Consider the following 12,786-nt stretch of genomic DNA (forward strand, 5'->3'; position numbering starts at 1 on the left):
TCAACTTTGAGAGTTGAAACTTTTTGAACGGTCGTGATCGAATTACTTGGACATTTTCGAGTCGCGTTAGCACTAAACTTCTCGCCTTCTGAAACTTTTCCATAGTTGGATTCTGAATCACAAATCGTTCTTGTTAGCCCACGCATTTAGATCGTCGATTACTTCGTGAACAATGAAATTAATATTACGAATTTTGCGTATCAGTTTTTGACAGTGTTTGTAATATGTGCATATATAATTAAATTAATTAGATACGTATTTGTATCGCAATTGTTTGGTAGAAATTAATTTCACGAAACTATCATTAATAGATATTAAATTATTGTTTCGATATTATACTTTCATCTTCTCAAATTATTTAATCATTTGGGAACTATAAATTTAATTAATTGTTTTATAACGTTACTAATTAATATTCTATTTAATCCTTTCCTTCCCACGTAAATCTTATATTCAAAAGCTGAGTATTTTGGCAAAATTTATCGATTCCTGAACAATTTTTAATGTAAAAAATATTCTTGCGAATCGTTTATTTAATAAGGAATATAGATGATTCGAGAATGAATGATACGAATTGAATGTTATAATTATTTTTGTGTTTACGTTTGCTAATAATTTTTCATAATCAAAGTGTATACTAAATATTCGATTAGTCTTCAGTGACGATTAGAACGAATTAATATCCATTCGATTCATCGAACAAGGAAGTGACCACGGTTACATCGAGAATCAGAAGTTTCAATTACGATTTTCTACCTCTGAATATGAAATATGAAATTTCGCTTTAAATGCTTCGATCATACCAGTCCGTGGTTTTCCGGTGTCACGATAGATAGTATTCCAGATAGATAGTATTTCAAACAATAAAATACGTATGAAATATATTATATATATATCGAAGAATCGTCATATCTCGTTCGAGCAAACATTTGATCTGAACAGGATAACCAATAACTGGTGTGGTGATCATTTTATCAGGTAAACAATATGACGAATTGTCTACAATCTATATTTGTCTACGACCCTATAGAAAAGTTGAGAGATAATTAAAAGAAATAAGAAAAAGATTGAGTTACTAGATTATATTATTAGTCTAATTAATTAACTAATTGATTATATTTTTTATTAGGAAAATAAATGTTGTGTGCAATTTATTGATTTTTTTCTAATTTGGAAAAACTTAACGTCAAACATTGAAAATTGGGAAAAATTAATTAAATTACAGAATTATCAGAAACTTAGAATAAACTTAAAAAAAAAAAAATCAACGCCTCAGAATAGATATTTCTCAAATTATCGCAAAAATAGAACATTTAACGATGTACATTATTTGAAAATTGTAATTTCCCGTGCAATAATCGATGCGATAAATTATGTCACCAACGCGTTGAAAGAAGCTTCCCGATTGGTGGCGTTAGTGTTCCATCTATTGATACTACCGTAGCCACCCGTTTGCAATTAAGAATTCAATTTCGATGAAAGCTTCCAGGGCAAAAAGTCGGCTCGATCTGGGGCTGCTTGACATTACAATCATCGTTTGATGAGAATTAGAACAAGCAGAAATTGGAATCTCTCGTTCGACCTTCCTTCGTATATATTTTAAATATATGAACTCGAAAATTTAATCGTTTGTTCCTACTCGTGAAAGATTTCTACGTGAATACAAAATTTAAATGATCTTGAGAACAGTGTCGTATAAAATATATGTTTCGTGTATCATTTGCTATCTTTTATTTTTCCTCCTAGAGAAATTTAATTCGCTATATTTGTGAAATTGCAAGTTACACAAATCGAGAAGTGCATACAATTCGTCAAAAGACTGCAATATTTAACGAAGAATCGAAGTATCAAAGAGAAAAAGTTGGAAAAAATTTGATAAATAAAAAATGAAATTATCATCGATACTCACGACATTCGATTCTCAATCAATAGCAAAATTATTTTTTCCCTTTTAGACACGTCCGTCCACAATGGAATAATATGATAAGGGGAAAATTTTAAACAAAAAAAAAAAAAAAAAACATCGCGTAAAATTAAATTAAAATTCGCGTCACATTGATGAAAAGCAATTGCGTAACCTATCAAAACTGTTTTCACGTTTTAAAAATAATAAAAAATACGATTCGAAGAGGAGTGATAAAAATATTCGTATTATTTACACGTGTAAACGTTTCAATTATATCGCATAATTTTATAATATATATATATATAATATTAAAAAAAAAAAAAAACATCGAAGAGTAAAAGTTTCCACGACACGTATCGCTGGTTATAAAATTACGAGACAGGGATAAATTCGCGTTATAGCAAAAACAGGACGCGTGTTTCCAAACCAATGCGCGATTCCACTAGACCGGCGTACAAAGCCACATATTTTCAGCTTCATAACAAGCGCAGTTGGAAATTGTCGCAGCAAGGGCTGCTTTTAAAATGTGTCCGCTACTCTGACTGTTTGCTCGACAGCACGGAAAATATAGTTGCTAATTAGAAGGGAGAGGCTAAGTGGCGCTTGCCTAAGGAGTTAATTCGTTTTAAATGAAACACGAAATCGTAGTCTTTTTACGCGAGAAGAAGACACTTCCGTGTTTCGACATGTTTCGTGGTCGAGTTTCTATTCTTTTCGCTCTTTTATATTCGAAATACGGCCACTAAAGCGACTCGAGGGGGTAATAGTATTTCTTTCGTGTCATAACAGAGATTTTGAAATATAGATGAGAATTTTCTAAAAAAAAAAAAAAAAAAAAAAAGATTCCAATGAAAATTACATGCATGTTTAAACGTTTTAACATTATATGAAATATACGATTCTATTTTACATGCATTTGCTTCTTCTTTTTTGTTTGTATTATTGTTTGCGATTGTTATTCAAGTATTTCATTTGATAAATCGATAATATGCAATGTAATATTGATTTTTTTTTTTTTTACTTTTTTTGATTATTAAAATGTTTACGTTTCGTGCGTATATACTTACCCCCTCAATACTCCTCCATAATTTCCATTTGTACCACGGATATTTATGCGTTTGTCGCCGTTGTAATTCCCTCAAGTAGCCATAACAAACGATGTAAATTAGTCGAATGCGTTGCCGTGTAAGTCACATGATGTAGCTCAAACGTTTCCTCGTAGAAATAATAGAGGATATAGATCCGAGGAACTAAGTTAATTTCCGATCACTTTCCGCGATCCTGAAACGATAGTGACGCATCCGTTAGAGACTTCGATTATTCGACTTTGCACCAATTTCGAATACAACCACATATTCTCTACATGCTGTGTATATTATCTATGCATACCTTTAGCCATAGATCAAGTTATATCTATCATACTTTTAGACGTGGTATTAAAAAAATCAATTATATTTAATCAATTATATTTAATATTGGTGAAAATTTATAAAAAAGAAAAATTAATAAGCTCGTTTTATTTTGCAATTGGAACGTTGACTTATGAATCGTTATGGTAAAGGATACCAAAAATATTTCTATTTGGAAAATTTATTCGAAACTTCGCTAATTTAATTTAGGATATCTATGATGAAAAAATTATATCTAATTTATTTTGAAATTTAGAGACTTTAGAAAGTAAAGACTCTAAAAAAAACTTGATAATATTTTGTTTGAGATTAAAATGGTATTTCTAATTTTTCTTGTGAAATATTTAAAATTGGCAAGAATTATGAATAGAGTTTCTAGAGAAATGAATTTCTCAGATTATAGGGCGCGCGATATTCACGATACATAGAAGGTGTCACGCGATCGTATATATATATCCGTTTCACGATGACTATCGACACGGTAATTTGTATGATTTCATTTAATGATATGGAGGAACACGAATATCTGGTCTTTTAATGCTTTTTGTAACGTATACGTAAACGTAGATACTTTCTATATATTTCTCAACTATTTCCATAATTGAACAAAAAGAATATCAAAAAGATTAAAAAAAAAAAAAAAAATTCATTTCCCCTAGATTTTAAATCACGAATCATAATCCGCACGAAATTTTTTTCTTTCACTTATTCCAAAATCACTTTATAAATCAAAAAACAAAATGAACATATATATTTCTACCATCATCCCCCACCATCCATAATTATCTCGTTAATCTCCCTCCAAAAGAAACTCTCTCGTCCGAAAGTTATATTGCTTAATCCTCGGAATAAAAAAGATCGCCGATAAACCACTTGGCTCGAGTCCAACATCCCCCACTTCCCCAGTATTAATCCTTCCCTTCCTGTCCTTGCACCGTTCATCCATCACCAACCCAAAACAGATGCAATCCAAAAGTCTCGCAATCCTTCAGTTTCACCCCCATCGATCCATCCACCAAAATCTCTCGATGATTCGTGTGTCCCTGTTTCCTTCTTTCCTCGACGATCTCTCACCCGTTTCTCCAGCACAGTGATTCGACCGCGGACTAGGTGAATTCCGACGAAGATATTTCATCTAGATTCCAGCCAAGGACGGTCTGGTATTTCATTGTCATGGAAATAAACGTAAGATCGGGTGACGAAGGGGGAGCCATGATTCTTCGACGCTTGGTATTCTCTGTCTGATTCTTATGGTTTCGTTGCCTTTCCCTCTTTCTCTCGCTCTTGCATGAAGAAAATCGATTCAACCCTCTGAGGGATGTTCGCCCAGTGGCAGGCTGAGTGGATTCGACGCTAAGCACCAATGGGGATAAATAATGCATGAGCGGGACATTTTACTTTTGTTCCATTGTAGGCCCTTTGCTGGTCGTCGTGGCTCCAATCAAAGAGACGGCTTTTAGGCGCGTCAACTTTATCACCGTGCTTGATAATCATTCGTTCGGTTGGAGTAGTAGTACAAATTGTCATTTGGGGAAGGATGTTTGGACGAGAGTTGGTTTTGTCGATGGATTGTTTTTGCGATCGAAAAGTTGGCCAAGTGAAGAGTTTTCCTGCCCTTTTCTTTTGAAGGAAACTGGTCGTGAATAGTTTTTGTTCACGAAGAAATATCCACGACTTTGGATATTTAGAAAAGAATGACTTTCTAAAGAAGGTGTAATAGATTAATAAATTTGATGTTTTTAATTTTCGATATGAAAATCATTCCAAGATTGTTATTTTATTGTTTTAGTATCAGAACGATGGAAAAAAAAATGTAATAGATAGAAGTTGTGCGATATTTTAAACGTTTTACTTAACAATTTGAAAAAGAGAGAGATATACGTCTTGAGTTTCTATGAACAGAGAGCCTTTCTGAACAAATCTTCAAATATACTAGTGTCAGATACACCGGATATGATGAAATTCTTGAGAAATTTCCACATGTAATATGAAATATTAAAAGCTATATAAGGATAAATAACACACCAAAGTCTTCAAAGAATTTTCTATTTCTCTAAATTTTTTTTATTTAAAGATTTCATTGAATTTCTAACTCTATAAAAATTCTAATCTAGAAATTCCTTTCATTAAATTTGAATTTAATGAAAATTCACGAAATTTACTTATTACTTTTAAAAAATTATTCAAAAATTCAGCATGAATGTATTTCAAAATATCAAAATATTATATCAAACTACATCAAAATATAACGAAACGACAAAAACTTTTAACAAAATTTAATTTAGCTTTCCTATTTATAAATTTCGTGATGAAATTATCCAATTATCTCAATTATTACAAAAAACTATCATGAACAAATAATTATCGGATAGATTTCATTCATTCAAATATAAATCAGCTAATTATCGTACAATTACCAGATAATCGAAAATTTCATGCTTTAAATTTTTGCCATTAAAAATAGTCTCATTAAACAAAAATATTAGTCTTATTAGAACTGGCCTCATGCCAATGCACGAATAGGTATCAATGCCCTCCACGCCACGCCCATCTTCCTATTTCTATTCTCACCAGGTATAATCCTACAATGAGTTCGAGGCACGTATTCGTGAACCGCATATTCCACCTGGCGTGATGCGTGCACAGAGACTGGTCCAATCCCCTATACGTAAAGTTTTAATATTTGCGAGGAGAATCGAGAGTTTTGCAAACCGCACCCGTTCGCGGAAATTATTAACAATCTTGTACAGCAAAATGAAAAATGGAAACACGTTTTCTTTTAACGAATGGAACGTATTACTTGTTTCCATTTCCATTTCTAATTTGAAGGGGTGTTATTTCAGAATGCAACTTTTTAAATCTTCTTTGTGATTATTGAATTGATTGAGAAGAATCTGTGTCTGTACACGTTACATTGAATATTTCAAGAATATGTACAATATGTACAATAGTTTCGAATATTTAAAGTTTTCTGTACTATTGTCTTTCAACATGTACACTTATTCTAATTTATGTTAATTTTATGAATCTAGTAAAATCTTCAGCATGTATATTTTAAAATAAAAGAAAATTTGAAAAAATATAAAAAAAAATCGTCTTTTTGATTGTAAATTAGAATACCTATTTAAATTACGTTTCTTATTTATTCAAGTGATTATTCATGATTTGGATAATAGTTGGTTATCCATATATGGTTATTTAAATGATGATTCTTTTTCAAAATAAATTCTATTAATGCTATCTTCATTCAAAGAAAATTTGTTATTCTAAATATTTTGTTATTCGAAATATATATAAATAACCAGGGATATCGCAAGGATTGAAAGGATATGAATGGAATGTTTGAAAAGTGGAGAAATGCGTGTACTTATATTTCAAAGGCAAAGTGGCGTTTGTGAATGCACCTATATGTTTAACTTTAGAGTTTTTGAGAGCAAATGGAAATTTTAACATGAGAATTTTAGCGCAGAAATATAAAAAGAATGCATAAAGTGCAGAAAATTTGAAAGAGAGAACTATACTATAAAAATACTATATTATAAAAAAATAATATACAATATAATATAATTTATTATTAATATTTATATATATTTCTTTATCATGCTTTAAATATAATGACTTTTTTTGAAACGTTAACCTATCGAATAATTTCTACAATATTAATTTATTATATGCTTTATTATATAATTTATTATACTGAAATCTTATTTTCCTTTTTTTTTTCTTCAAGTAAGAAGCAAATAAAAGAAAGAAGCAAATATCGATAAATATTCACTTATTAATTTCAGAGCTTAGAAAATTTTTTCCGCAATACGCTTAAATCTTAAATTAAAGTTCAAGCGAAGTTTCAAATAGCCAGATAGGAAGCAGAGAAAAAACGTTTTCACCGTTCTCACAAGGCTTCAAATAGTTTCTCGTTTAATACGAAAGTGTTTTTCCTTGTTTTAAGGAAAGGAGCATCGTAAAATTATAAAAACTGAAATATTTCTTCTGTTCGTCTTAATAAATCTCCATAAAACGGTGTTTTAAACTTCTACCAAAGTCCGATCATATATTTCTGACGCATATTGCATTTCTATTAAACTTACATCCTTTATGTAGAATATAACATTCAATATTCTATTATATACTTTTCTCACAGTTTCAAAACTTTGTTTCATATATATCAAAATTGATTTTATACCACACCTTATTAATTTTTTTAAATTTGCTTCTATTACTTGGATACCATCTCACTTCATAAATGAAAAATTATTAAACAAAATATATAGAGAATTAATGTATGCTTTTAAAATATTGTATGCATATAATGCTTTTAAAATCTTGGAAGTTAAAAGATATACAAAAATATTGATTGAGGCTTATTTATTATAAATTATTGAAGTTTTCATTAGATGAAATGAGATGGAAATAGAATAAGAAGATGGCATAACAAATTATCTTTTATATAAAATAATTTTTAACTGTATAATATTAAGATATTTTGTTCAATAAATAATGTTGTCTGCATTAATCACCATTAATCATCTCCTTCGTCATAAATAACTCCTTTGACACTTGCATTATAGAGTTGTTATTATTAATATATCTTCTAAAATACTCGCAACATTATTACAAATAATTGAATACATATTTTTTTGTCATATCAAATTAAATAAACGAAGACAGAGCGAGAATTTTTCTTATTTACATCTTTCATTTTAATTTTTTTAATGCCTCAAATAATTAATACAAAAAAAAAAAATTGTCTACAATTCCTTACAATTCACACACATAATATTGCCTATCATTCCTCATAAATTACATCTCTGCGTGATTGCACACAATCCTGCACGTAATTATCCATTAACACCGTTATAAAAGCAATCTCTATCCCGATACTTCATCCAAGAACCAGCGTTTCGATTAATTTTTAATTATCCGATTGCGGTGCATCAGAGAGAACACTACGTCTACGTCACGTTTCCTTATAACCCGAAGCCTCGTAAATGAAGACGCCAAGATGCTAATGACAACGTAAACAACCGACAACTTGAAGATCGAACTTCATCGCGAGCTCTCACGCAAATTGCGCAATCAACCGATACTCGATGCACAACAAACAAGTATACCGGTATATACATAGTGGTGGAGAACGTAAGAAAGCAATTTCGAAGTTAACGTTAAGTTTTCTTCGACCAAATAGTCTCGAGCTCTGATATTAGCCATTACTGATAAACGAGTGGCGTAATAATGTGGATATAACAAAGCTATCTAGGTTCGTATTTTAGACGTTGAAAAGAGTGGCAGGGGAAAATTTACGGTAATGTCGGCATTTCAATATGGCGCACACCCAAAGACTGTATATAATTTTATTGTCTGGACCCTTGCCATCGTCGAACGGAATGGTACGAAACAGGTATCAAATTAAGCACGTTTGTCGACGTGTTCCGTGTTAAATTCAACCACCACAAAAGCCTCTGTGTGTTCATTATCGTGTACGCAGCCACGCTACGTCCCTTTCTTTTCACGCGTGCACACTAACGAGATGGAAAGTTAACGTTGATGTGGTTGTAATTTACAACCGAATTGTGCGGGAAACAGCGTCTTCGCGTGGCAAAGCGTTTGATGAATAATCTTTTATAAAAACAAAAGTTTGATCTTTGTCGAGTGATAAATTTTTGATAAATATCAAGATAATTTTATTTGCAACGACGTATGGAGTTTCGAAGGGTGAAAAGTTGTTGAAGAATTTTGTCAATTGTGGAAAAGTTTTTGGATAAAGAATGGAGATTGATCTTTTATAATAAACTTTACTTTAAATGATAAATATTAAAAAAGATGGAGAATAATAATAAAATAATTTGATAAGGATTAAACTTGTGTCGTGAACCTTACATAAAAAATTAATTATTTCTGACAAATAAAATTCCGAAGTTTTAAAACATAATAGAAAAGTTAACCCTGACATTGTAATTTATGTCAATTATGCAAGGTATCTCTGTAATAAAGCTTTGGTAAGGAATGAAAGTTTAATCTTTGTCGGATATCGCGAACCTAAAAAACTTACTTATTCCTAACAAATAATATTCCAAAGTTATTTTAAAATATAATAGGAAGCTTAATGCTGATATCGTTAACACAATTTATATCAATTGCGCGAGAAAAAACTTTATAGTAAAACTTTTGGTAAAAAATAAAGATTACAGTTTTTTACGAAGCATTGTAAATCTATCCTAAAAATTTATTATTTATTTCTAAAGAATGATATTCAAGATTATATTATTTTATTCGAAAAATATTTTTATATATTCGAAAAATGACACTATTATTAATTTTTCGTTTTCTTTCCTACAAATTGAAATATTCAATTCTGCCATTGAAATAAATATGCAATTCTAATGAAATTAAAAAAAGTTAATCTAACCGTTTCGAATCGAAAATAAAGTCGATATGTTTTAATCAGAATTTACGAAATAGCAGTTCATGCTAAACAGCTGCAGTTTTTTAAAATTCATAGATAAACCCACCCCGTAACGCGACACGCCGATAACAGTTGGTTCTTTCGTGCCACTTTCGCGCAGAATTTTTATTTCGAGCCGCGCGAAGGAGAAGAGGGACAGAAAAAGATAGCTGGTCAGCCGCATTGGCGTATTTCATCTCTTATCTCGATCCGATGCCGGACCGGTTTTAATTCGAATGAAAATGCCGTGGCAAAGGGAAAAGAAGAGGAAAAAAAGAAGGAAAACAAGGCACAGTGAAATAACGAAAATACTCTGGCTTATTTACAATAAGGGGGAATGAAGTGGCGATGATGATAATGGTATAAGTAACGCAGAGGAAGCAATAGTAAAATTTAAGGCTGATTCATTAAAAATATGTTTATGAAAGAACTGGAAAATCTAATTTAATGAAAGTTGAATTTTACATACATAATAGTTAGATATATAGCACATAATTGGCAAAAAAGTAGAAGATCTATATCAGACAGTGTAGCCAACCACTATTAGCAATAGAACTATTAGAATAAGAGAGTTATGACAGAATAAATAATAAAGAGTCATAGAGATATAAAATAAGTTTCTTCTAATCAATATAAAGAAAGGAAATAATAGCTCTGATCGAAATGATGATATGCAACAGTAACATATACTCATTATAGTATAAGTAACATAGATAGAAAATTGTCAGATCAATGGAACAAGTCAATCATATATCAGAACAAGTAAAATAAGACAAGCATACCAATAAAATACAAGTCACAGTTAGACAAATAAAATATGAAAAACAAAGTAACAAGAATAGGATAGTATTTCCTTATATTAACCAAATAGGGAACCAAATTCACTGGATTCACTATTCCCTCCTACGTATTGGCTCAAAGTTGTGATCCCAACCTGAAATGCGCTAAAGCGACACAACACGAGTTGAATTTTTAACCGAATCACACGAGAGAGACAATAAGAGATGTTTCAGGACGAAAATGTTAGGAAAGTGAAACCTGCTGAAAGCCCTCAAACTCGAGATATTCGCACCTTTATGGCCTCGTGCTCGCAGACACGAGACACGATGCGAATCAAGCAAGCAAGCCAGAGTCGTGCATCAAACATTCATCGAGCCACCATGCTAGAAATGGAGTCTTAACACACAGGAGGCGAGGCAACGTTTACCGAGCTTCCAACTATTTTCGCTCGCTCGAGATTCACTTCGATCCTCGAAAGCACTCCGACGCTTCCGATAGTCGAACATTATCCCATCCGCTTATTCCACGCGTATTCCTAATAGGAATGGATATACTCGTCAAGTATTCATGATTCGTTAAAAATGAAAATTTTTTTCAAATAACTCTTTGATTTTAAATAGTTGGATGTCCAGTTCCGTAAAACCTATACCTTTGCATTATACAGGTATTTTATGTAGTTAAAAAGCGAGGGACAATGATTTTATGGTGTTTAGATATTGTAATTTTAATATGTAACCTTCCTGTGTGAATAAAGTAATTGAAATAATATACTTATGCAAGAACTTTTTTTTAAATATACATTTGGAAAATTAAGTACAATAGAATTTGTATTAATTGGAACACAAATTTGGATAATTTATTAGGAGGAACTAAATTATCGAATACGTGAAAACAATTAATGGAAACAATTAAAATAAATCCTTATATAAATCCTTCAAATATGAACGATTATTACGTAAAAGAATACATATCTCATAAGAGAAATGCACTTTCCAAAATATTTTTAAATAATTCAATTAACATATTCATTTTATAGTCGGATAATTGGTCGTTGAATAATTAAAATTCGAATAATTAACGTCCTACTGTACTGGAGCGAATTAAATAAACAAATGAAATTCACTGTAAATTGACTAAAAAGAAAAGAAAAATTAGCAAATATAAAAATTAATTCTTCAACAAAATTTTTCTTTTTCTATACATGTTTAAAATATACGATAAAATAAAAATAGATATACAAAAAAGAAAGCAATACAAATTTTGCCAACTTTGACAGCATATACTAAAATATCCATATATACAAAATAGAATCGATATTCGTGCAATTTTGACACCCAGTTACGGTTCATCTTTAAAAACACGTACCAATTCTTCGACATTACATCGTGTCTTTATCTATTGCTATTTGACATTATCGATGCATTCTCACCAAGTCCGCAATTCAGCGGTTCGAGTATTGCTTTTCTCAGCGATTTACTGCATACGAGCAGCCACGTTGGCACTCAAAACCAAACTGCAAACCGGTGCATACAACGAGTACATGTAACCATAGAATTGTTCGCACAGCTGACTCTTTACTTAAGCGTTTTTCTTTCGAATTCGCGATACATGGATCAAGTTAACGACAAGAACATCTGCTACCTCTCCTTGCTACATTCTCCTCTCTCGAGTTATCACCTCAAACGAGAATTTTTAACTTTATACCTCGGCTATTTCCTGCGATTCTTAGATAGATTTGATAGATAAGAGAAAAACTTCGTTCCTCCCAGAAGTGAAATGTTGCAATGTATATCAATGTTCGAACGAAGAACATTATCGACGTGTATGGAATCGACTTGGTACTATTCTTTGGAATAGACTCAACGGTGAAATTTCATTTCCGATCGATTTTAGATTTAAAGTGTATTCTTGAGGGGAATTTTAACGGAGTGAAAATGATATTAGCGACAATGTGATATTGACTGTTTTGATTATGAGTCTGATTTGAGAATCTAAAGATCTAAAATTAATTTTAATAAATACTTTTCTTAAAGCGATGTAATATAAAAAGAAATTTCACAATAAAAATTTTCGCGCGAAATATTTAATCATTGATACAAATTAAACTTGGATAAGGATTAATAACGAAACATTTTTGAATCAATAATATTAAATATATGACAGAATGGGACGATACAACGTAAAGAGCAAATGAATAGAAGAGAAAGAGAAAAGCGGAGAATGTATGGATTAAATTCTCATCATTCCAT

At 31.0% G+C, this 12,786-nt stretch overlaps 1 protein-coding gene across 1 annotated transcript in view; it reads right to left on the bottom strand.

Annotated features, from left to right (window-relative positions):
* Positions 1–12,786, bottom strand: part of LOC100868763 (zwei Ig domain protein zig-8) — a 245,085-nt gene that overhangs the window by 202,299 nt on the left and 30,000 nt on the right. The window lies entirely within an intron of this gene.

The sequence above is a fragment of the Apis florea genome, unplaced genomic scaffold (assembly GCF_048593485.1).
Source record: "Apis florea isolate Af1SG1 unplaced genomic scaffold, ASM4859348v1 contig_3493_pilon, whole genome shotgun sequence".
Taxonomy (NCBI): Eukaryota; Metazoa; Arthropoda; class Insecta; order Hymenoptera; family Apidae; genus Apis; species Apis florea.